This window comes from Miniopterus schreibersii (assembly GCF_964146895.1).
Source record: "Miniopterus schreibersii genome assembly, chromosome: 11".
NCBI lineage: Eukaryota > Metazoa > Chordata > Mammalia > Chiroptera > Miniopteridae > Miniopterus > Miniopterus schreibersii.
The window spans coordinates 41,805,132-41,830,315 of NC_138111.1; the positions used below are offsets into that span (position 1 = coordinate 41,805,132).

The 25,184-nt window shown below is 41.3% G+C and overlaps 1 protein-coding gene across 1 annotated transcript in view; it reads left to right on the forward strand.

Moving 5' to 3' along the window:
* The window catches only part of DMRT1 (doublesex and mab-3 related transcription factor 1), a gene marked incomplete at its 5' end in the record, with an annotated part of 91,690 nt that overhangs the window by 10,223 nt on the left and 56,283 nt on the right, over positions 1–25,184 (forward strand). The window lies entirely within an intron of this gene.

Below are 25,184 nucleotides of genomic sequence, written 5' to 3' on the forward strand. Positions count from 1 at the left end.
TCTGGCCCCTTATATGAGTGAGCTCCCTTTGATTTTAGACAGAGCTCTCAGTTTCAGGTAGAATAGAATATGTAGATACTTGGTTTAAAAATGCCTTTAGATAAAAGCATTCCCCAGTTTTACTTTCAGAGTCAAAGAAATTTCCAGGATGTCTAATAAAACAAAACTCCTTACACTGAAGCAACAGTTGGGGGCTTCGATGAAAGAAAACACTTTACATTAATGGTACTGATCATTTTGATAGCCTGTTGTTTTAAATACTGTCTCAATCAAGTTTGTTTATTTGAAGGGCAGTCTTTGTTTACATGTCACATATAGCAGTTAGTAGACCTGATAGATACACTCTGTAAACAGTATTTCTGTAAAGGAGTTACAACAACGAAGTACACAGAAAGTAGCCTACTGGTGCACCTTTGACTAGAAAGGAAATTTAGAAAACATAGAGTTATAAAAAAGGCAAATACAGGGTTTAAAGTCACAAATTAGTTTTGTAAGCAGCATAGGTAAAAGACATGAAAACATTTGATTGGTTCACATTTATATCTCTTTTATGAAAATGTGATCTTAAGGGCAGGGATTGCATTTGATTCATGTGCAGAGTACAGTACCTGGCTGTATAGTAGATGCCAATGAATAACAATGATTAAATTGGAAGTTGGGCTTTAAAATATTACATTAATGATTATGAACCAACCTGCAGGTATCAAGAGTAAAATCATTGATCTTCAATGTGCATTTTTGTTTTATAATAGTTTTTTAAATGGCTGAACATTAAAACATAATTTAACAACTTAAGGTGTAATCATATGCTATACAATTTATCTATTTGAAGTGTACAATTCATTGTTTTTTAGTAAATTTACATAGTTTTGCAGCCATCATTACCATTTAATTGTGGACCATTTTTGTCTCCTTCTCAAAGAAGCTTTGTACCCATTAGCAGTCACTCTCCACACCAGCCGCAGGCAACCACTAATAGATTTTCTGTCTCTAGATTTGCCTGTTCTGGACATTTCATATAAATGAAATCATTTTGTGTCTGGCTTCTTTCACTTAGCATAGTGTTTTCAAGGCTCATCTATGTATTAGCACGTGCTTACTATTCCTGTTTTTTAACTAAGCAATATTCTATTATATGTATTCTTCAGTTGATGGACATTTGCATTGCTTACACTTTTTTGCCTATTATGAGTAATACCTCTATAACATTTTTGTCTGATCTTTGTCTGAATATATGTTTTATTCTCTTGGGTCCCTACCAAGGAGTGTAATGGTCGAGTCATATGTTAACACTATGATTTTGACTTTTTGAGGAACTGTGAGAATGTTTTTCAAAGAGGCTGCACTCTTTTGCATTCCTACCAGCAGTATATGAGGATTTCAGAAAATTCCAATTTTAATTTTTTTTTAAATTAAAGGATAAGATGCAAATGCTACAGATATAAAACCCATCGAGAGTCTTTGATGACCAGAAGTTTAGATCATGGAAGATTCTGTAGGTTTGCATTTTTGTCACTAGAAATATATTAACATTTAGTATTTAAAATTTTTCTCTTTTACTTCAATATCACATATAGTTCGTAGCGAAAGGAACAGCACTGGAGGAAGTAAACCAGTGAGGGATCTGGGAATGGGCTTTCTCTGTTGTATTCTTTGCCAGCAGAAATGCTGGTTTGTTTTTGAAGAGCCAAAGCAACTTCTCAGAATTTGGGTGACAAGCATTTCCTCAGAATGAGGGAGAAGGAATTCTTTTTTTTATTCTTTTTTAAATTATTTTTTAAAATCCTCACCCAGGGATATTTTTTCCATTGCTTTTCAGAGAGAATGGAAGGGGGAGAGACAGACAGACAGACAGACAGACAGACATCAATATGAGAGACAGATTGATTGGTTGCCTCCCGCATGAGTCGGGGCAGGGATTGAGCCTGTAACCTAAGTACGTGCCCTTGGCGGGAATCGAACTTGGGACCTTTCAGTCCGAGGGCTGACACTCCAATCACTGAACCAAACTGGCCAGGGCGAGAGGGAATTCTTTTGCCGTAGAAACTTGGCAAGAATAATTGTTATCAGTGGAAGACTACCATCACTTTTGTGGAAAGCAAAAGAGAAAACCTGAGAATTGGTGAAAGTGGACATCAGTCCTTCATGTTACCAGTGGGAAGATGGTAGTTTCAAAACTGTCTTAGAATTTACTGCCAACAACTGATTGTGGCATTGGAGAACTTTTATAGATGGCGACAATAGGTATTGTCATAGTATGACACAGCCTTGCATTTGCTGCTGTAGCAAACTGGGGATGTCCAAAAGCTTATCTGTGTCGTCATTTTCACTGGCCTGTTCCACAGTATCCCCTGGACTCCTTGAACTGTGGATTCCTGGGTATCTGCTGGCCCAATGATCCTGTCCATTGACCACCCCCTCAGCCACTTCCTGCTCTTTGAATCTTGTGGACACCTTTCTGACCCATCTGTTTTTGCTAGGTCAGCTTTCTTCAAAGCTTCTTGGCCTTTGAAATCACCTGTAGACTCACATGAGATAAGATGATTCCTTTTATCTCTGTCAGCATCCTTTCTTTCCTCTCTTTCTTCTTCTCCCAGCCCCTAAATTTTGGCTTTATTGCTGACTTCTCTCTTTGTTTCATACGCTGGTCTAATCTGTACTTCTGAGATAATGAGGACTCTGAAGTTTCTCAAAGGAAGGTTTACAGGGAAGGGTGCACAGGCGAATGTCAGCTAACACCTTACTCAGGATTCTGTAAATTCTATACCTCTGCCAGATGATCTGGGCTCTGAGCCTGGGAGTGCTCCGTGTTGCGCCAGGAAGCAGAGGAAGCGGGATAGGTGTGCCTGTGGCCCCCTCGTGGTTCTAGCTGCTGTCTAACTGGTTCTTGACTTGTCAGAGTTCCTTTTGCCATTTTCACAGGCAACTATGTAAATGCAGATCTGCATTTCTGTCTCAGCCTAAAGATGTCTTATTGACTTACAAAAAAATTCAATGTGACAGTCTTTTTGACTCCCCTAAAAAATTCACATAAATATTGATCCCTGTTGCTGAACCAAATTTACATTTCAAACCCAGTTTACTCTTATGTCTGTTAGCAGACTCCACAATCCCTAATCCGGTTTTAGTGTGTAATACCTCTAAACATGCTTTTCAGAAAAAATGCATAATATACTCTTAAAGTAAACTGTGAACATCTGGCTTGTCAGAAGAAAATATTTATTCATTATTATAATGATAGCAAATTTTCTGATTTTTATTGGCAGTAAGAGTTCTTAGATACTGCTTCAGCTATCCAATATGAGTTCAATCCAGATGATTTTTGGTACTGATTTCAGCACTTATAAAACTACTCCCTGTTTTTGCATCACCCCTTAACTGTGGTCCTGAGGTTTGAGGTTTGGGGGTTTATCTGAAATATAGAATATGCATTAACTCAGCAAAGCAGATTGGATCCATCAAATGCCAATAAACGTTTGATAGACTGAATTAAATTCATTCCCTCCCTCTCTCTCTCTCCCTTTCTTTCTTCTATTTTTCTATTTTATTTTTCGCTCATTCAACAACTATTCATTGTGTGACTGCATTGGGTCAGACCTTTTTCTAGGCATGGGATATACAGCAGTGCATAAAACATCTGTCTCTCGTGGGTCTTATATAGCCAATGGAGAGACTGTTGATAAACAAGTATACCAGTAAATAAGATATTTTCAGAAAGTAATAAGTGCTATGAAGAAAGATAAAGTGATAAGATGGAAGTGTTTGAAGGAACAGTGGCTGTTTGATAGGGTGGTTAGGGAAAGAGGGCCTCTCTAAGGAGACTAAATTGGAGCTAGTCCAGGGTGATAATGAGCCTTTGTGGTCAAGGTCTGGGGAAAGAGTCTTCTCAGTAGGAGGTGCAGTAAGGTGATGCCGGAGTAGTGAGACCAAGGGTGATGCCACTGGGGGCTGCATCTCCCAGGGCCTCGTAGGCCAGGGAAAGAGTTGGCATTTCATTATGCGTGCAGGGGGAAGTCATTGGAGTGTTGAAGCAGTGAATGGCATGACCCGACTAACTTTTTAAAAAGCGCTCTGCTGCTATATGGAGTGTAGTTTGAAGGGATGGACATGAAGGCTGTGCAGTTGTCCAGGCAAAGGGGAGAGCAACTTGGACTGGAGTGGTGGTAGTGGAGATGGAAAGAAATAGTGGGACGGTAGGTCAATTTTGGAGGCAAGTTTACATGTAATTTGGTAGCTGTTGTGAATGGCACTCTCTCCAGAGAGCAGCTGTCACAGCATTGCCAATGTCATTGGGGCTTTACCCGTCCGAAAGGTAAAGAGTCATATGTTGGCATGATCATTGGAATAATGGTGCCCCAGAGATGTCCACAACTCAGTCCTGTGACCTGTGAAGGTGTTATCTTACATGGCCAAAGGGAATTTGAAATGCAATGAAGTCAAGGGTCCTGAAATGGATTCTCCAGGTAGGCTCATTTTAATGGCATGAATCCTCAGAAGTGGAGAACCTTACCTGGCTGTACCAGCGATGCCACAACAGAAGACACAGGAGAAGGTGAGTTCTGGAGTATGAGAGGGACTTGACCCACTGTTGCTGGCTTTGAAGATGGAGGAATGGGACCCCAAGCCAAAGAATGCAAGAGTTCTCTAGATGCTTGGACAGCCCTCAGCTGATAGCCAGCAAGGAAACGGGACCTCAGTCCTACCACTGCAAGGAATTGAATTCTGTCAGCAACCTGGATGAGCAAGGAAACAGGTCTTCCCCTAGACTCTAGAGCCTCCAGAAAGGAATCTAGCCATGCTGGCACCTTGATTTTTAGCCTGGAGAGACCTGGCTCAGACCTTAGACCCACAGAACTATATGATAATGTATGTTGTTTTAAGCCACTAAGTTTGTGGTAATGGCACGTTTTGGAGTCAAGCAGAGGAGCAGGAGCCTGTGATTCTCCTAGCTCCTGGTTAGCTAGTGGATCATTAGCCAGGCCAAGTGAAATGGCCATACTAGAATGTAGTAGAACAGCTAAACCTGATGTCTTCTTTATATCCTTTCAACTTCTGCTCCTTATTTCAGTTTAACCATGGGCAGATCTCAGATTAGACTAACAGCCCCAATGATTGAACTATTTCACAATCATTTCCAATGTTCTGATCTAGAAGTTTCTATATTACTATTTGGTATATAATTAACTGGTCCAGCATGACTAAGGAGGAGGGTATACTGTCTAGGCAGATAGTCTGGTTACCAGAAATTAACGTTATTCCTACCAATGTCACATGAACCTAGAATGCATGTTATCAGCTATTTTAAAGAACTTTGCTCTCTTTGACTGATGTGGAACACGTTCGGGGTCACACTTCCCTGAGGGTGAGCTGTTGTTACCATGTGGCAGTGCCAGATTTTCCCCCCGAGAGAATGATATATGGTGGTAGTAGCTTGACTGAAGGTCTTGAAGCTTGAAGACACCTGGAAAAATAGTTTTGCTGTTATCTTGATAACTTTGTACCTGGGGAGGAACTCTATGTAGTTGAAAAAACCTAAGATCTAGAGTCCAAAGACCCAACCCAGTTACTTCCCACCTTTCTGATTTTGAGCAGTGAACTTAATTTCTTTGCCTACTTCAAAGGATAAATAGATAAAATCATAATGTATGCCCAGTTTATCTGGCAGAATTGTCCTGGTACTCAGCTAAGATACTTATATAATTCCTTGTAAGCCATGATGAAGTATAGAAACATGCCAAAGAACTCATGTTTCAGATTCTAATATGAGGAGCAGAGGAGTGAGCCTGGATATGATCCGCCTGATAGCCATAAACTGTTTTTTTGCAAAAATGAAGCTACATGGACTGACATCACAATAATTATGTCTCTGGGTGAAGATTATGTAACTTGTCCCACTTCCCTCCACCCCCACCCAGCTGCTAGGAATCTCAGAGATACATCTTTTTTTATTTTATTATTTTGTATTGATTTTTAGATGGGGGGTGAGAGAGATTTGTTGTTCCACTTATTTATGCATTCATTGGTTGACTCTTGTATGTGCCCTGACTGGGGATTGAACCCACAGCCTTTGCATATTGGGACAACAGTCTAACCAGCCTGGACTGCCTGCCAGGGCCTCAGAGATGCTTTTTTTTTTTTTTTTTTTTTAAATCCTCACCCGAGGATATTTTTTCCATTGCTTTTCAGAGAGTGTGGAAGACAGAGAGAGAGAGAAAGAGAGAGAAACATTGATGTGAGAGAGACATAGCGATTGGTTGCTGATTGGTTTCCTCCCACACATGCCCTGATCGGGGCCAAGCCTGCAACCCAGGTATGTATGTGCCCTTGGCCAGAATCGAACTGGTGACCCTTCAGACCGAGGACCGATGCTCTAACCACTGTGCCAAACCAGCCAGGGCTCAGAAATACATCTTAATACTCCTGCAGAGTGAATGTGGTGATCCTCACATTGGAATAGAGTAAGCTTCCTCCTTCTGGTCTTAGCCTCGCTTTTCTTTTTCTGTTTCACTGATTTTACTGATACATGTCTTTAGTGTTAGCCATTTATCTTCTCTGTTCTAAACGCAGTGGAGAGTGTTGTATAACCACACAAATAACCAAGGTGCTGAGATGAAGTCGCTTTCAGTAAAGTAGGTAACACACCCTAAACATTTGCTACCCCTCACAGTTTGAAAGGCACACATTTCAGAGACCTTGGGACGTGTGTCAGATTAAGAAGTAGTGGGTGTCAGCACAGATCTTTTGGCAGGGGACAGACACTTTGACATCACCTTCCAGAAGAAATGTGAGAAAGCTGAACCAGGTGAGTTTCACCTGTTGCCCACTATGAAATGGGGTCCACCTGATGAAAAGGATACTCTTTTTAAGTGTTTAGTTTTAGCAGTTTTCAGTTTTAAAAACACTCCCATCTTAATATATGGTGATGGGAGAAGATACGACTTTGGGTGTTGGGTACACAGAGCAGTATACAGATGTTGTAACAGAAACCCACACTGAAACCTATATGTTCATATTAACCATTGTCACCCCAATAAATTCAGTAAAAAAAACACCTCCCAACCTGTGTGCATTTGAAAATTAGTGTCAGATCTTTTCATTAGGGGCAAAACGAAGCATTAAGGGGTCTCAAGGATGCTATTCTGATACACTCACATCAAATGCAGTGGGTGGGGAAGGAAGGAATGAACAAGTAGTAGCAACACACGCTGCACACAATTCCTCATTAGCGAGTCTGAGCCACATCTGAGACTGTCCCATGGCACCCCACCCCAGGAGTTGCCGTCTCTTAAAGCCCGGCCGTCCACGTGGGGAGGGTGGTGTTCATTTCCCTTATCACTCTCTGCCTCTGTTTTTATCTGAGAGATGGAATTACGAGTTACAGGAGAAAAGGAGTAAGAAGCACATCAAAGAATTTCCTTGTGACTCTTGAATAAGGGGCCTCATTGGTTTGGGGTTGTGAGCTTTGCGTGTGCTGTTTTCATCCTGAAGCACCTGGGGTTTGTTTTTCTCTAAAAGATGTAGATAAACCAGAGAGAATCCAGGGGAAGGGCAACAAAAATGATGTATGGCTTGGAGAGAAGGAGAATAACAGTCTATAAATATTTGAAAGGTAATATAAAAGAGGGAGAGACATTATTTACAGCAATGGAGAGGAGGTTGACAGGGAATAAAAGCTTGCATCTAGGAGCAGGGGAAAATTGGGTAGAACTGAAAACACAAAGCGTAATAAGGGTGATTAAGCAAAGAAAAGTAATTATCACATGAGTTTATGTTGCCAAGGGCCAGAGTGGCAGGAACAGGTGATATTTTAAAAACTGAGGATCCATGTGCGATTGTGACGTTTTCCTAATTCCTTGTTGTGAAGCGTGAAGAGTGGACAATGCTTTATTCTTTGTCTTTGGAGTGGAGTTTGTTCAATTCCCCACTCTGGCATGCTTTCAGAGGTGGTAGTAATACAATTCTACTAGCTCTCATGTCTGCCTTGCGCCAGGTGTGGTTTTAGCTGCCGTTATTTATATTCTTATTTAACCTTTACAGCAACTCTGTAAAATAGGAAGTATTTTTTCTATTTGTAAGGAAATTTGGGCTTAATAATATGCTCAAATCACACGTGTATTAAGTAGTAGGGTTGGGATTCTTCCCATGTCTGTCTCAGCGCATTCTCATGCCCTGTATTTCGCTCCATCATCCCAGTTATGATAGTGCTAACTTGGGACTCAATAGGTAGCCAGGTTACTAAGCCAGGTGAACAGTTTGTATCCAGGTATAGGGGCAAGTAAAATAGTTGATATCCACAGCTCCTCTCTCTTTTTCTCTCTGTCTCTCTCTCTTGTTCACTCTCCTTGAGATGTATTTTTTCTAGTAGCAGTGGAAGCTGATATGTCACATTTTCTCGTTCTATAAATTCAGTTACACCATAAGCCTTTAGCCATCCTTGTAGTTATAGAGTGATCTGTACAACCTCGTGTTGGAAAGAAAAGTTTTGTAAGTTGGGCATTATCCTTGATCGTACATGCTAGTTGTAATGGGGGTCCCTTGGCAGCACTCTGTACTTCCCTGGGCTTTCTGACTCTGATATTTTATAATGTGCAGTGTATTGATGATTACGAAAAACCCCCACCAAAATACACTGAATTAACTACTCACAGTAAAGGTGAAGCGTGAGGTATCTGCGTTTTTCATGTCATTGCAGGAAGGTACCAAACCTGGAATCAAAGGCCTGGGGTTAATCCTGACTCCAGCTCCTACTATATTCCTTTGTGTGCAGGGCGCCTTTCTAAGCCGCAGCCAGCTCCTCTTTCTAGGGAGTGTAGTAGTTCCTGCTCTCTCAACCTCATAGAGTGATTGTGGATAGTATCTGAAAGAATATGTGTAAATTGCAGAATATTCCATAAGTGAAAGATGACATTAAATTAAAAGTTAGCAACATTTGCATTAGCAGCTTTTTTTTTTTTTTCATTTAATCCTCACATGAGGATATGTTTTATTGATTATAGAGAGAGGAAGGAAGAGAGATAGAGAGGGAGAAACATCGATCAGTTGCCTCACACACACACCCGGACTGGGGATCCAACCCACAACCTAGGTATGTGCCCTGACTGGGAATTGAACCCACAACCTTTCACTGTACAAACAACACTCCAACCAACTGAGCCACCCAGCCAGGGCAGCAGCTCATTTTTTAGCTCAGCTCCTCTTGGGTAAAATCTGGGATAGTTAGTAATGGTTGAGACTTTTGAGGAAGTGGACATTATTCAAAAGGGGCAGTGTCAGATTTTATTGGGGGTAAAACAGAAAGTGTCAGGTGAGTTTCAAGGACATTCTTCCACAACCATTGCCTCTTCCCTTTGCTCATGTTGACATGTAGTGAAGACCTAGCCAGAGGTTGATGGCATAGAAGTCCAAAATGTGGCTCAGGCACTGGCATTTTTCACTGATATATTTCACTTTGTCAATCCTAGTTATTGTTCTGCATAGGAAGTACCTTCTCTCAGGAGCTGTGTGCCTTTTTAAAATAAAGAGCTCTTTGATTTCTGCCCCCACGCTGTTCTACCAATAGTGGTCTCTAGTGATTTTCTCTCTACAGTCATCCCTAGATTACTTTTACTGTAAACTGTAATGATTTTTCCCTGGTCATATTTCTCCCAAGGTCTCCTATCTCGGTTACTTGTAAGGCTACTCCTCCCCTCTCTCGTTCTCTTTGATCTTTTATAATTGGCTTAAAACTCTCCATATTTAATCTGCAGTGACTTTGTTTCTCCTCCCTATTTTTGCTTTTTCAGTCCCCAAGAATTTAATAATCTGTTGCTTATTATTTTCTTCATTTTTTAAGGTGTCATATTTTCTGTCGCACTGTTTAATAGTCTTTTCTCCTTGTCTACACATTTGTTTTATTTTAGCTGTTAATGCAAGTCTGCACTCTGTATTTGGGCTTGCAATAAATAAAGCACTACACATTCTGTGCAGTTGTGGGCTTCTTAGTTTCAGACTCAGCTGAACTTGAAGGCTGATGCATATGGTAATTTCATGATAAAGTGACCCTTTTTACCTTGGAGATAAATAGTTGAGCACTCAGGTGGTATTGAATGAATGAGTGAATGAATGAATGAATTGGTTGAGTTTTTGAGAGCTTTTTCTCACAAGTTGACCTTTCTGGGGCAAATGACTGACTACTCAACATCTATGAAAGGACAGCTGCTGCTTCCTCTGGTTGACTTCCTGGTGAATCCTTCCTGTGGCAGCATCCATCATGATCTTTTCACTAAGCTCAGCTCTTCAGCTCTGAAATCATTTTAGTCACAGCACTGCAGTCTCTTCTCAGAAGTTCAGCCTTCCTGCCCCTTTTCTGGTCTGTGTCTAGTCTAGGGATAAAAGAAAACCACCCAGGTGAGTCTCGAGGCTCTGCCTATTTTGTTCTCTTTCCTGGGGAAAAAGAACCCAACTTAAAACGTGTGTGTGTGTAGTAGTAGGTGCTTTTTTGTTGTTGAGGTGATGACCATTGCCTCATTATTGTTTTTAAAAAAATCTTCATTCTCTTACTTGTCAGTCCAGTATTGTTTCTGCGATTGAATAAATCTGGAGAAGCACAGGTAAGGCTGGTGGTTGGCTCAGCCCCAGGGGGTACCGGGTGCTGCCCAGAGCCTGCCGACTCCTTTGCGCAGAGGGCTCCCTTTACGCAGGCCCGTGGGTCCAGGGCTTGTGTACCCCCTGACCGTGCCCAGCCTGGCCCCACCTCAGAGAGGGTCTTGGGTTTCATATGAGGACAGTAGTCCTCCCTCATCCGTGGTTTCGATTTTGGAGGTGTCGGTTGTGTGCCACTCAGAAGCGTGATGAAATATCGCGATGCCCCACCTGGGACGTGAACCGTCCTTTGTCCAGCGCCCCCTCGCTGCGCACGCTCCGCCCGTTAGTCACCTGGTGGCCGCCATCTTGGTTATGAGATGGGCCGTCGCATTGCTGTGCTTGTGTTCCAGTCACCGTTATTTTGCTTAATGGCCGCAACGAGCAAGCTAGTGACGCGCCAAAGAGAAGCCAAGCCGTAGTGTTTGTGAGGTGAACAGTAGCGTATGTCACAATGCGAGCGCCGTCCACCTCCCGCCACCTCCTCACGTGGGCATTGTAGCGCGCACATCTCACAAGAAGGGAGAGTACCATGCGGTAAGATGAGAGCGAGCGGTCACAGGACTTCCATTACAGCATGTTCTGGTCTATTTTATTATGTTATTGTGTCTCCCTTACTGTGCCCAATTTGTAAATTAAACTTTATCATACATATGTATATGTAGGAAAGAACATAGCATATATAGGGTTTGGTACTGTCTGCAGTCTCAGGCATCCCCTGGGGGGCTCGGTCCTATCCCCATGGATTAAAGGATGACGACTATATTGCGAAACAGTTCTTGGCACTGATGACCTTCCTGTGAAGTGGCATTTCTGGAAGCATGTGAGATTGCTAGTGATCCAGAGGGACAAAATCTGTATAGCGTAGGTGAGGGAAATAGAGACAGATGTTAGGGAGCTGTGACTATAGTTGTAAAAGGTGGCCAGTTACATAGCCTCTGTCGTGCTCTTTCTCAGTTGCCAGGGTAACATTTTAGTTGACAGTCCTGACTTGGTTCTTGATAATCATTTCTTTCTGTTACAATTTGACTTTCTTTTCAATTAGGATGTTGATACACATATCTCTGTGTGTGTGCGTGTATATGTGTATGTGCATAAATATGTATGTATCTTAGAGTGTATGTATGTGTATGTATATATATGTGTGTCTGCATACACATATCCCTCGTTGGCAGAGCTTTCAGGGCCACACAACTGCTCTGTAGTTCACCTTACCTGACTTTGGTGAAAAATGATTATTGAAAGAAAGGACAAGTTTTTATTTTTATAATTGACTTCTTTTGGTTTCAGAGGAGCTTTAGTCAAAGGGAGGAGAGGCAGAAGGAAAATAATGATGGTACATGCAGAGAAGTGCACACCGAGGACATTCTGGTGGACAGGCTCAGACACTGTGGCAATTAGGCCACACAGAATCCAAGTGGTTTCACTCCGAGCTGTGGACACTCTTTCTGACTTTTTTGGGAACCTTATAATAGCTTTGAGGTACATCTCACACCCGCATACCTAAGTGGTGCAGTGGGGCTTCTGAAGGAGGCAGGAAGACACGGAGATGCCAATGGATGGCTAATCATCTCAGCACCCACGTGTACAACCAGCAATCCACATCCCCTTTTCTCTTTTCCTGCTAATGATGAAAAGTGAGATAAATGGAAAGTGACACTTTGGGGTATATCACCAGGTGTCAGTTCTAGAATTATTATTTTAAATGTACATGGAATCCCCAATCTCATTTTAACCACTGATTTGAACATAATTTTTCCATTCAAAAAACACTAAATGTGGGAGTGTATATATTGAATTTAAGATTTGAAATGTCACTCTTTACCTGTTCCCTTCCCCATCTCCATTTTCCCCTAGTAGCAATCTTTAAAAAGCATGATACAATTGTAGAGCCAAATCAAAGAAAAGGGAGTGTAAAGGGCTCCAGATAATTCCCAGTATGGGTTATCAGCTCCCACATAATGGAGGGTTGATGATACTTTATTTTTTCCACTATTAGAGGGGAGGTAAAACTCCATGGATGTAGGAAAGGTACATCTGGAAGAGATCTGAACTATTCTTGACTTGAGAAAAGTGTGCCTGTAAAATGCTCTTATGTTGGCTTTGGAATATATCATTAAAAGCACAAAAGATCAGAAAAGCTTCTTCCACAAGTTTGGTAAGACTGAGCAGTTATCTGTAACAGTGCAACGCTAGAGGTCACAGACCAAGCCAGGAGAAATAATTATGCATGGTAATGGGCAATTACAGATAATGGCCTTCTGGGGATGGCAGAAAGTACACTGCCCCACAGTCTAGCCTGGAATGAACATTGAATAGCACATTAACTTTATAGCAAGCTAAAAGTTCAGCCCTGGAACAGCAGCAGTCCCCCCAAATAAATAAAATCCCTGGCTTACTCAAGGGAAGCATAGCTGCACTTCTCAAAAGCAGAATTGAATACAGGAGCAGGTGGGGCTGGGGGAGATGAGTTTGGGGAAGGGAAGAAATGGTCAGTCAATTCTCCATCTGGTTGTTTTTGTCTCACCAAGTAAAGATGGTTCTGGGCTCAAGGCAGGTACACAGTGAAGAGGTTGTTTACTTTCCTGGTGCCAGGTTTGTGTTTGACGTTTAAAATAGCCCTGTCATGATTGCCTTGTGGGAGAAACAGATTGTTCCTGCATTTCCTGATTATGAATTTAGGGAGTGATATCACACCGACTGCACTCAAGGCTACTGTCTGACCTCAAAGAAGGCCAGGAGTGGAGGATTCTGCTCCTTTCCAAGTTCGTTCGTGCTCAGGAAGCCGCCTAGCCCTCCTGCAGTACCCTAGAGATGAGCGTTTGATGCCAGGATAACTTTGCAGAGTTATTTGGTGGCTCTTATGCTTGATGGCAGAGAATATTATTAGTGTGTTGTGACTATGGTAATAACAATAGCATTTATTGAGCATTTACCGTGCTTCAGAGACTTTCTGGGGTCTCTATAGCGTAAGAAGCAGCATTATCTTCATGTTCCATACAGACACTGGGGCACAGAAGAATTAAGTAAATGATCCCAAGGTCACGGGGCAGTAGATTTTGGATCTGATCAAGAAGTTTGATTTGGGAGCCAGCTTTCTCAACCTGAGGTTCTGCTGACCAGCATACTGTGTAGTGGTTGGTAGATGTCTTTTTCGCTGAAAGAAATATTCCAGGCTCAAGGAAAAAGTCAGAGATCCCAGTTGGGACTTTATTGCTGATTGCTGACAGCTCAGAAAGCTGGCTCAGAGTGAGACACTGGACTGAGTTGCTCTGAAATCAGTCCTGGAAAGAATAGCCTGTAAGACAGAGGTTCTCAAACTGTTTAGTCAGAGGGCCCCTTTACACTCTTAAAAATTATCCAGGACTTCAAGGAGCTTTTGTTTATGTGTTGTATCTATCAATATTTATTGAATTAGAAACTAAAACTCAGAAATAAAAACTATATATTAAATTCTTTAAAATAGTAAAATCTACTACTTGTTGACATAAGTAACATTTTAATGAAAAATAAGTATATTTGCTCAAAAAAATAAGTGAGGAGAGTAGCGTTTTCATATTTTTGCAAATCTCTTTTATGTCTGGCTTAATGGGACACAGCTGGGTTCCCATATCTACTTCTTCATTCAATCTGTTGTTTTGATTGAAATACCTGACGAAAATTCAGCTTCATATAGAGAAATAGTTGGAAAATGGAGAAAAGAATTAGAATAGCTTTTTCAGATCATTGTGACTATTCTTTGATACTAGATCAAAAGTGAAAAGTAATAATTTTGTAACGATTAGTTGTAGTGATTCTGAAATTATGCTAATGAGCTTTTTGTACTCTGATAAATGAAAACCCATTGGCCCATCCTGCTTTTGAATGGATCTTTCACCCATGCATGATTTTATAACCTCATGCTTTGGTCATTTGGAAAATATTAGTTTACTGAGTTATGCACATCTACCAAATGTTGACATGTTTCATCACAAAGTATCAGATTATCCCACTCATTGATGTCATTATTGATCTCATCAAAAGAGTCTTTAAATTTGGGAAGCCATCAGACACATGGTGGCAGTCCTAAGTTTTCCAAAATTCTAATTTTTACTTGAAAGCTCAGATTTTTAGCAGTAAATACAGTCAGTTTTTCTTGAAGTGAGAGGCTCACTTTGTTCATGTTGAGAAAATTCTGTCAAATACCCAAGTCGCAGTAACCATACTTTGTCATCAGTCATATTTTCAAGTATATGGCATTGTATCAATGTCAGAAATGGTTGAATCTATAGAGAATTTCCTTAAGAGTTTGAGTCAAAACTGATGATAATTGCCAAGAAGCAAGATCTCAAATACACTAGAGAATGACAGTTTTGCAGTTTCTTTTATGCGTTTGGAATTAAGGAGGGAATTTAAGATTATATGAAGGTGGGAGAAAGTAAGGTAGAGTTGGATTACAGGATAATTAAAATGATTATGTGCTCTCTTGAGGGTGGTTATGCTTCTGAAGGGTCTGAAAAGAGGCATTTCAAAGGTGTGTTAACCTAGATGCACAGAAACAATGGACAGGGCTGGCTTAAGGCAAAGATAAACCTAAAGAAGTTATAGGCCTGCGGCATAACTCCCACCATGACTTTAGAAATTTATAAGATCACCCTGTGTGGTTACTCTCCATAGAACCCCTTTTTTGTCCACAGTGTTTCAATAAAGAAAACATCAAGTTTAGCTCTTAATTCAAACATTTGCACAAGTGCCCTTTTCAGGACAACCATTGCCCTGTGGTATGCAGCAGAAATATTTGCTGAGTCTTCCCATCTTGTCACACAGTATTAAAAAGACACACTCCATGGTAGAGATTTGATGAAGTTATTTTTTTCTGCTTCACCAAGGGCATCTTAAGCAAAGTTGACATAAAAATGTTTAAATTTTTAATGTTTTACTTCATAGTGATGAGGGGTACAGTGGCTGTGAGTGCACTTTGGTAGAACTGCCTTGGTTTATGCTAAGGCACCAGCTCCATCTTCACTGCCAATATCAACCCTGTGAAAAAGGCAGATAACATTTTTATGTTAATGTGGAAATATTTTTGTTCTCATGGACTCTTGAAAGGGAATTGTGGACAGGGCCTCTGATCACATTTTTGGCACTGCTGTGGTAAGGTGGCATTAAAACACCAACCTCTAATGGGCTTAAAGCTGTTCTCAACCTGCTGGTGCTGGGCTCACCCTGGCTTTCTGATGCCTGGGTCCCATCTCCAGAGGTTCTTGTATGCAAAGTGATCTGGGATGTGCCTTGGTCCTGAGAAATTTTAGCCCCCACCCCCACCCTGTGTAGCCAGAGGTGAGAGCTGCTGGTTTAGAGGCAGATCTGGTTCTTGGGGGTGCTGGTCCAGCAACAAGATAAGTTACTGTTCATGATTCGCTTCTCTCTCACTCCCAAACTCAAGTCTTGCCGCTGGCCTGTTGTGTGGCACTGTCTTCTCCAATCTGCTAGGAGGTGTTGACAGCCCCAAACTGTAGCTGGCCTCTTGCCAATGATAGGAAATTCTGAACTGGCCTAAAGAGAGAAAACCTCTTGCTTGGCCCTGAGATAGGCTTTCATGGCCACGAGACATTTCCTAGTAAAGTCAGAGAAAAGGCATTTTCTCTATATCTGACTCCCACTGTAGGGCTAACAGTTTCCCTGGGCAGCCATGGGGACTTCTGAGGCTCACACAGAGGGGAGGAGAAAGGGGGAGACACAGAGAGAGCAGGGGCCAGGGCAGGGAGTGCAGAAACCTGTGAATAAGAAGGTGAGTAGGTGTGGATGTATATGGAGTAGAGTGTGCCATGCTGCCATAGCTGCTCTGTAGGACCACACAATGAAGCCTGCACTTTTAAGTGTCTTTCCAGATCCACTTAGCACCCTCTTTCTCATTTACCAGGGACCCTGTGCTCCACTTGCTCTACAGTCTGTTCTCCTAATGTCCCGGAAACTTTGTCTCCCTTGCGTTCTTTGTCCATAGAGGGTACGCTTCTGGAGGGCAGGGATTGGTTTTTGCTTATTCTTAGCCTATCGCCTTGGCCAGGCACTTTGGGAGTTGCTGCACACAATGGCTGCGATTGTTACTGGGCTTTTCAATGGCCCCGGGCAGCCTGTTTTAAATTTTGGTGAGCTCCTTTGGATTTGCTTTTTCCCTTTATATTTTTCCCATCTTCCTCCATTTCTCCTGCTTGGTTTCTTTGATCTAGTCATACTCAACAATCAATCTACCTCTCTCTCCCCTTCCCCCTTTGCCCCTCCCCCTCCCAGATCCCTTTGCATCCCACGTTGACACTTCCCACACCTTTGAACCAAGCCTGCTCTTGGCTTTAAAGGCCAGCCAACTTCAGGTTTGTTTTTTTATGAAAAGCAATTACCCTAAGAAGAAAAGTGAACTTGACTGATTCCTCCAGGATCAAATTACATTTTTAAAAATTTCTTGGGAAAGAGAAGATACAGATTTTCACATAGTCCTTGCCTGTGTACAAGAGTGATGTTAGTGAGCCAGCCTCAGCAGAACTTGTACTTTCAAGGTTGAACTTAATCCTGCTCTCCCTTCCACACAGCTTTGTGTTTTCCCATAGCTTGGTCAGTCTTTCCTCCTGTGTGTTTGTTTCAGAATCTCCCCTTACTGCATCCTCTGTCTGTGCTCCAAGGTGCTGCATAGGTTGTCTTGCGCACAGTAGGTGTTCAGTGAATTTATTGCATTGAACGTGACTGACTTATTTGGCAGGGAGAGGTGACAGGGTGACAGGTGTGGTGATGTCCTTCGTTCATTATCAGAGTTACCAGTTAGTGGTGTGAACAGTAGGTATGCTGCAGCCTCAGTTATTAGGCCTCTCTCTGTATTGGCTCTGCTTTAATTCCGCAAATCAACCCATGTCTTCAGTCAGGATGGCGAGGTTTCCTTGGATTTGTGAGTGCAGAGAGGGCCTTGGTGTCAGCTCACAGAATAGCTTTTCTCCCCATGTGTCTCTCTCTAGCTTCTCTCCCTGTAGGAGAGGAGTCCTGAAGCCTCATGCTAGATTTCTCAGTGTTAGCTGCCTCTAGAAGTTGCCAGGAGCTGACTTATCTGCAGGATGGCCCTGCAGAGAAGAATGCTGAAAGCAGGGAGCTGAAGAAATGAAGCTTTTTTGTTTCACTGTCATCCTCTAGAGTCTAGAGTGAGGTGCCATCATCAAATGACATAGTCTTTTTCTTAAGACCTTAATTTTTCTTAAAAAAGAATGGGGAAAATGACTTGTACTTTTTCTGTGCCCCTCTAACATTCAGCACAACATTCAGACAGTTTGATATCTCAGATTTATGGGTAAACAATTTTTCCTGATTGGTAACTCTTAAAACTAGAAGCTAAGTGGAAAGGCACCATGCAAGGGTGTGGATTACAAAGACAAGTAAAACCTGGTATACATAAATTAATCATTTACATGAGCTCATTGCGAGTCACAAGTAGTAGTCTTATCGTTGTAAATTGTACATTTGATTTTATATGTGACCTTTTGTATTGGAAACTATGGGGTTTGGTGTTATTAAAAGGGGAGTATGGCTCCAGGGTTAACATAAAGGACTCAAAGTGCAACAGCTCTAGGAATCTGACACTAGAGAAGAGTGGGGAAAAAACCCTTCACATACCTTAAAATGAATTACTGGTTAACTACTATTAATATTCCACGGGCCCAGAGACCAGCATATAGCACTGCAAGATCAATGAGGGTATTTATCACGTGTGGGTATATTGATCTCTCATGAAAGAGTGAGTCATATTTCACGCTGCATATGTTAGTGAAAAAAAAAAGTAGCAGAGGGATTGGGAAGCCTTACCAAAGAACTGATCTATGAGAGGTAAATGTACAGAGCCACAAATATGAGCATTGGCGTAAGCAAGTGACTGAGTCTGCAGGGAACGTCTCTGCAAACATCTTTGCTGACAAATGCTGTTAGTTGTTTTTGTACATACATGCTTCTCCAGCTCCTTTCCTTGCTGTGGAATCCAGCCCTGCCTATCTTTGTTCCAGATAGCACAAATTAGGACTACACCTAATATATAACAGCACTTAAAACTTAAAACTTCATACTTCCATTTGCATCTTGGAGGGTTTAATAATTCCTATAAGGGACCACTGGTTAAGAAAACTACCACATTCTCTTGGGAACAGTGCTGTTGTGCTTCCTAATATTATTAATATCATTGTTAAGTACTGACCTCGGCCAATTTTTATTCTAGAAAAACAGAGTGAGATCTGGAATGTACTCAATATCATAATAACTTTGTATAGTGACAGACAATTACTAGACTCATTGTGGTGATCACATCGTATGGTATATGTCGAAGCACTATGTTGTACTCCTAAAACTAATATAATATTGTATATTAACTATAATTTTTTAAAAAAGAATTTTTAGCAAACTCATTAAGATGTTTCCTTTTCAGTGGTCTTTGGACTTAGTCATACTGGCCATGCAGTTGAAATGTCCCTGTCACAGTGTGCATTAGGCACAGGGATGGGCAAGAGGGGCCTGATACATATCAGTGATTTGGCTCAGATTTATAGGACTAGCTGTGGATTTTTACTGTGTTATTTTCCCTGTGATTCAGAAAATGATTAGTGGCCTATTAAGAGTTTGTACATGGAAAACCACTTTTTGATGCTATACATATTTCAAAATTTGTGTGGTTAGTTTATGTATTTTGTGGCTTATGAGTTGGAAGTCTTACTTTCTGATTCATCTCCAATTTATAGTGACACTTAGCCTGACTTACCATCTTTGAGGGCATCCAGTGTTGAAGAAAATGCCTCTAGTTACTATTTTGAGAACTTGCTGTAGCAGAGGTTGGAGAGTTGGCATACTCTTACCCTCTGTCAGTCTGAGTGGGAGCTGTATGTTCCTCCTCGGGCTGGTGAGTATCACATGATTACTCAGCGATGAACAAGGGTCTGAAAGGGGAGTTGGGTGGCTTTCCTGGTCCCTGAGTGACAGGTATTATCAGTGTAACTTGGTTGTTTAAAGGGAGTTCTCCGAACACCGGATATGCCAGTGATTTTCATGAGGTTCATTTTTTCCCCTTTCTGCAGCCTCTCTGTAGAAGCTCATAATTCCTCCTTCAGGCCTGGAGTACTTAACGAGCCCAGTCTGTTCTAGTCTATAGGACATATATGTGTACACGTACAGAACAGACTGTTCTTGCCTAGTTTATTCTCTTGCCTTCCTATTCTCCTAGGTTTGTCTTTTGTGCTTGAATCAGATTAATTTTTCTGACACATTTTCATGTTATTCCCTTGCTTTGAAAACCTTCATTGGCAGCTCATGGAGAAACGAGAAGCCCTTGGCTGGCATTCACATTCAAGGCCTTCCACAATTTGATCCCATGTAACTTTCCATTCTCATCATCTGTTGTCCCTTGACTTGAACTCGGCACTCCATCCAGGCCCATCTGGTCACTGTCCCTGGATCATGTCTTGTCCTTTTTTCTCCTTCAGGATCCTATTGATAATACTCTCTTTTGAGTGCCTCCCACCCCCCACCATCTCTCTAAATCACCTCCATTCTAGCTCTTGTCTCCACTGTCTTGCTGATGGTGACACATACCTATACTGTCATTGTGGCAGTTAGACTATTGCTTTGAAGGTTTCTCAGTCTATGCTTAATTTTTCCAAATAGATGGTACAGAAATAAATGAAACATTTTCAGTATTTCTTTGTGCCTTTGACAACATCTAAAGCAAAGCTTTGGACATAGTTGTCATGTGATAACTAATGAGTGAATCAGATATAAATACAGAAATATAATTTAAGGTCAAGAATAAATGATTTTTGTATTACTCCTTTGAGTTGTCCAGAGTATTATGAGGAATATTAAAGTTTGACTCTGCTATGTTATACCTAATAAAGTGCCTGGCAAATAGTAGGTGCCTGATGAATGAAATAAGCATTTGGATAGATGAATTAGGCTTTTGTGCTTAGAATAAATGAAGGAAGCCTGGGTGTGGCTGTGAAAATCAGAACTATTTGGCAGCAACATGTATACAGTATACAGCTTGTGGTTCGAGGTTTGCAGTGATTTAAGTGGAAGCCCATCTTTGTTCAGTGGAATTCGTTTGTATGCTCTTCTTTGATAGTCAGGACTGTCACAATGATGCTGTCAGGGGTCACATATTTTTAAGGATAATTTATGGAGCAGTTGCTTTGAATCTTGAGAGTGGACCAGTGGTTCTCGATCTTTTGAGTGCATCAGAGCCTACTGAGGGCTTTGTTAAAACTCAGTTTGCTGGGCCCCACCCTCAGAGTTTCAGACTCAATGGGTCTGGGGTGGGAACCTGGAATGAGCGTCTCTACAAGTTCCCAGGTGGTACTGATGTTGCTGATTCAATGACCACTGTGAGCATGTAGTTTGATGGACGTTTATTACAACCTTGGTAAATTTCCATGTACTAGTAGCATACACAAAAAGGCTGGGAGTCATAAGCTGTTTTTAACATTGACCAAGTGTTTTAATTGGGAACTTTAAAATAAATACTGTTTGGTAATTTATAAAACCCAGGGTTTGGTAGTTTTCTGTGCCCTTAGAACAGATCCTTTCTCTTAGTGCTTTTACAAATGTCACTTTTTAAGAGTGCTTAAACATTTTAAGAGTGTAAAATATTTAAGCATCTACTCTTACAGAGCTCAAATGATTTTTATTATTTAAATGCTGGTATGAAATGAAACTTTTCCAACATATACCTTAATTTATTCTTTTTAAAAAATTTATTATTAAAGCTCAATGTGATTTGAAGGAGGAAATAAAATATGGTTAAGTGGAAAAGTGATAGCATTGTTAACTCATTATAGTCAGCTGTAGCCAAACAAATCCTTGCTTTGACCTGACATAACATTTTATTTGAAGTTTACTATACAGCTTATTGAGGCCATTCTCTTGTTCCCTTAGAGTTATTACTGACAACATTTTGTTGCTGGATAAACTAAGGCGTGATACAAAGTCAGGAACCTGTGCCCTGATCCTAGAATGCTGCTGTCCTTTGGCTTTTATTTAGTTCTTTATCTGCTACTGTAGTTTGCTGTCTTTATTAAGACCTTGCTTTTGAAGGGCAGGCTCTCAGGGATATCCAGTTTTTTCCACTGCAGAGATAGGGATAAGCATCTAAAATGCCTTCCTAAATGTCTATGAGATTGTATATGGATTTCCCACTAATGCTTGTGACTGGGTGGTAAGAATATGTCATTCATTCCTTTTCTCATTTAAACATCCATGTAATTTATCATTTTGGCGAGTTTTGTATTGCTTTTATAATTAGGTATACGATAAAGACAAGGCATTGAAAACTAAAGAATTAGATAGTGAAAACCACCTATTATGTCACTAAGTTGGTCTTTAAAATAAGAGAAAGGACCATTGGCGAAGTTGAGGAGGAGAGAGTGACATATGTATACCTTCTTTGGACAGTTAAGAGTAATGTATTGGAACTTATTAGTTGGGAAAAGGAGGAGAGAAGAAAGAAAATGAAAAAGTGGCTTGACAGGATCCTAAGGTGGATGGGCCTGGTATCCTTTCAGAGAGGAGCCTTTAGTGCTGACTTTAAAATGAAGCAATAAAAATACATTTTGTTGTCAGAGCTTGCACGTGTAGTCCTCCCCTCCCTTGCGTATTTTCTCCTCCTGCACACTCCGCCACTGGACACTTTCTGAGCATCTACTCTGGGCCGTGCACCGATTGTCCTGAGAATTTCTCTTGGTTAGCTTCTTCTCCCTGCCTATGTATCCCAACCCTTTTCTATGTTTTAAAAATGGAATAACATCTTTTATTTTTTCTGAGAAAAATTTTAATTGGTTTTTTAGAGACAAGAAGAAGGAGGGAGGAGGGGATGAGGAAAGAGAAGCATCAATTTGTTGTTCCACTTATTGATACATTCGTTGGTTGCATCTTGTACGTGCCCTGACCGGAGATCAAACCCGAAACCTTGGTGTATTGGGATGGTGCTCTAACCAACTGAGCTACCCGGCCAAGGTGAAATAACATCTTAGAACTCCCTGGAGCTTCTATTTATTTATTTATTTATTATTGATTTTAGAGAGAGAGGAAGGAAGAGGAATAGAGAGATAGAAACATTGATGAGAGAAAAACATCATCAATCGGCTGCCTCCTGCATGCCCCCTACTGAGGATCGGGCTGCAACCTGGGCAGGTGCCCTGACCTGGAATTGAACCAGTGACCTCTTGGTGCATGGGACAACACTCAACCACTGAGCAACACCGACTGGGCAGGAGCTTCTATTTTTTTCCTCACATTTATTTTGAAAAACTATAATTTATTGATCCCGTCTACAAATATTTACCACCATGTGGCCAGCAGTGTGCTAGGCACAGGGGTGCAAGGGTGAGCCAACAGGCATGGTGCCTGCTTGCTGGATCTTACATTCTGGTGAGACAGACACATCATCGTTTCCTCATGCTCACTTGCTCTTTCTATGCTAAAAATACAAGGTCCTAAAAACCTAACCCTCTGTTGGTCTTTTCCAGAACTAGTTTTGCTTGGTCTCTTAGTAGCAGTGGACAGCACAGCCTCCCTCTTCCGCAGTCCATGTCACCTTTGGCCTCTGTGACATTGTATGTCTCCTAAGTTCTTCCCAACTTCAGCCTTGACACTCTTCTCTCAGGACATGCTCTTTTGCAACAGCTCCTTCCTGCTCTCCCCAGAGACAGCCAGCATCCCCCAGTGGTGACTCCTGAACCTCAGCTTCCAGGCTGAAGTTTCTCACCCCCATCCATTGCTCCCACTTGCGTGTCCCTTTGGCAGAACTTACCACCTCTCTCTCCTCTCCCACAGCCAGGCTTCCTGCTTTCACTGACATTTGCTTTGGGTTTCTTTGCCTTCTCCTGCACCTTAATTCCTGATGTCCCATCTGCCCCTCCTGTTCTATTCAGTTTCGTCTCCCACGTGTCCTTGGCCCAGGTCCCCTCTCTTATATTTGAATCTTCTAGGTCTTTCCCTGACTACTTCAGTGTTTCCCTAGTGGCCCAACTGGCTTCTCGTTTCTCTTCCCTTCACTTGTCTTACAGATTGCTATCAGATAAATCACAGCTCTCACTGTCTCCACTCCTGGCTCAGAAATCCTCAGTGGTTCCCACCACACCCTGACAACAGGCCAGAGCACGGGACTGAGGCTTTCCCTCACCTTGCTCCATCCGTTAGTCAGACTGGACCTTCTCTTTCCCTTTTTGCTCCCAGTTCTTCTACTCGATGCCCTGTCCATCACTCCCAAATTCGCCTTCCACTTTTCTGCTTCCTTTTCTTTGTCCTTATGGCCCTTTTCCTCTTTATTCTTTATTCTTTTTCTCATTTTTTCTTCTTTATTCTTTTTCTCATTTTCTAAAACCTATTTTCTGCTCCTTTTTTAAAGTGCATTTCAGATGTAGTTTTCCCCCCATTTTAAATTTTATTTATTTTTATTACTTTTTATTTTTTAATTACAATTTGCATTCAATATTATTCTGTATTAGTTTTAGATGTACAGCAAATGGTTAGAAAATTATGTACTTTACAAAGTGGGTCTCCTGCTGCTTCAAGTACTCACCTGGCCTGTACATACTTATCTCGATGATTGACTACATTCCCTATGCTGTAATTTACATCTCTGTGGCTATTCTGTAACTACCAATTTGTACTGCTTAATCTCTTCGCCTGTTTTACCCAGCCCTCCAACCCTTCTCCCCTCTGACAGCTGTCAGTCTGTTCTCTATATCTATGAGCCTGTTTCTATTTTGTTTGTTTTGTTCATTCAATTCCACATATAAGTGAAATTACGTGGTCTTTGTCTTTCTCTGTTGGACTTATTTCACTTAGCATAATACATTCAGGTGTAGTTTTTCTTATGAAGGTCTCTGTAATTCCTTTCTAGGCTGCAGATCATCATCTTTACAACCTTTGAATTTTTGTGAGTTTATGGGTGTTCCTGTATGGTGATCCTTGTTATTATTTGTAATCCCATCATATCTTTCCTCCTAAACTGTAGACTCCTGTTGGGCAGGGGCATCCTGACACCTTGCAGCCATTCAGGCACCCACCCCAACCCTTCGAATATTGTTTAATAAATGTCCATTGGAGGGATGATTTAAGAGTTCATTTGTTTTTTTATTGGAATTGACACAGTCTAAAGTGCAGACCTGGGACTGGTAAACTGTAACGTCCGTGGGCCACTTTCTGCCCACTGTCTATTTGTAAATAAAGTTTTATTGCAACACAACCATGAAACAACCTGTATGTTCTGCAACTGAATGCCCACAAAGCTTAAAATAGTTACTAACTGACCTTTCGCAGAAGAAGTTTGTCTACTCCTGGTTTAAATCATTGTCCAGAAGGATAGGGTATCAGCTGTGGAAGGAAGTGAAGGAAACAATGTTTGCTTAAACTCTTAACTTCTTGCTTTGACTTTCTGACATATCTATGTGGCCACCATAGTAAGGTCGATGGGATTCTTTTTTATTACCTTACTTAAAATGAAGTATAATTTTGTTAGAATGTTGCAGACAGCCAAGTTGACTAGATTTTATCTCTAATTTTTTGACATT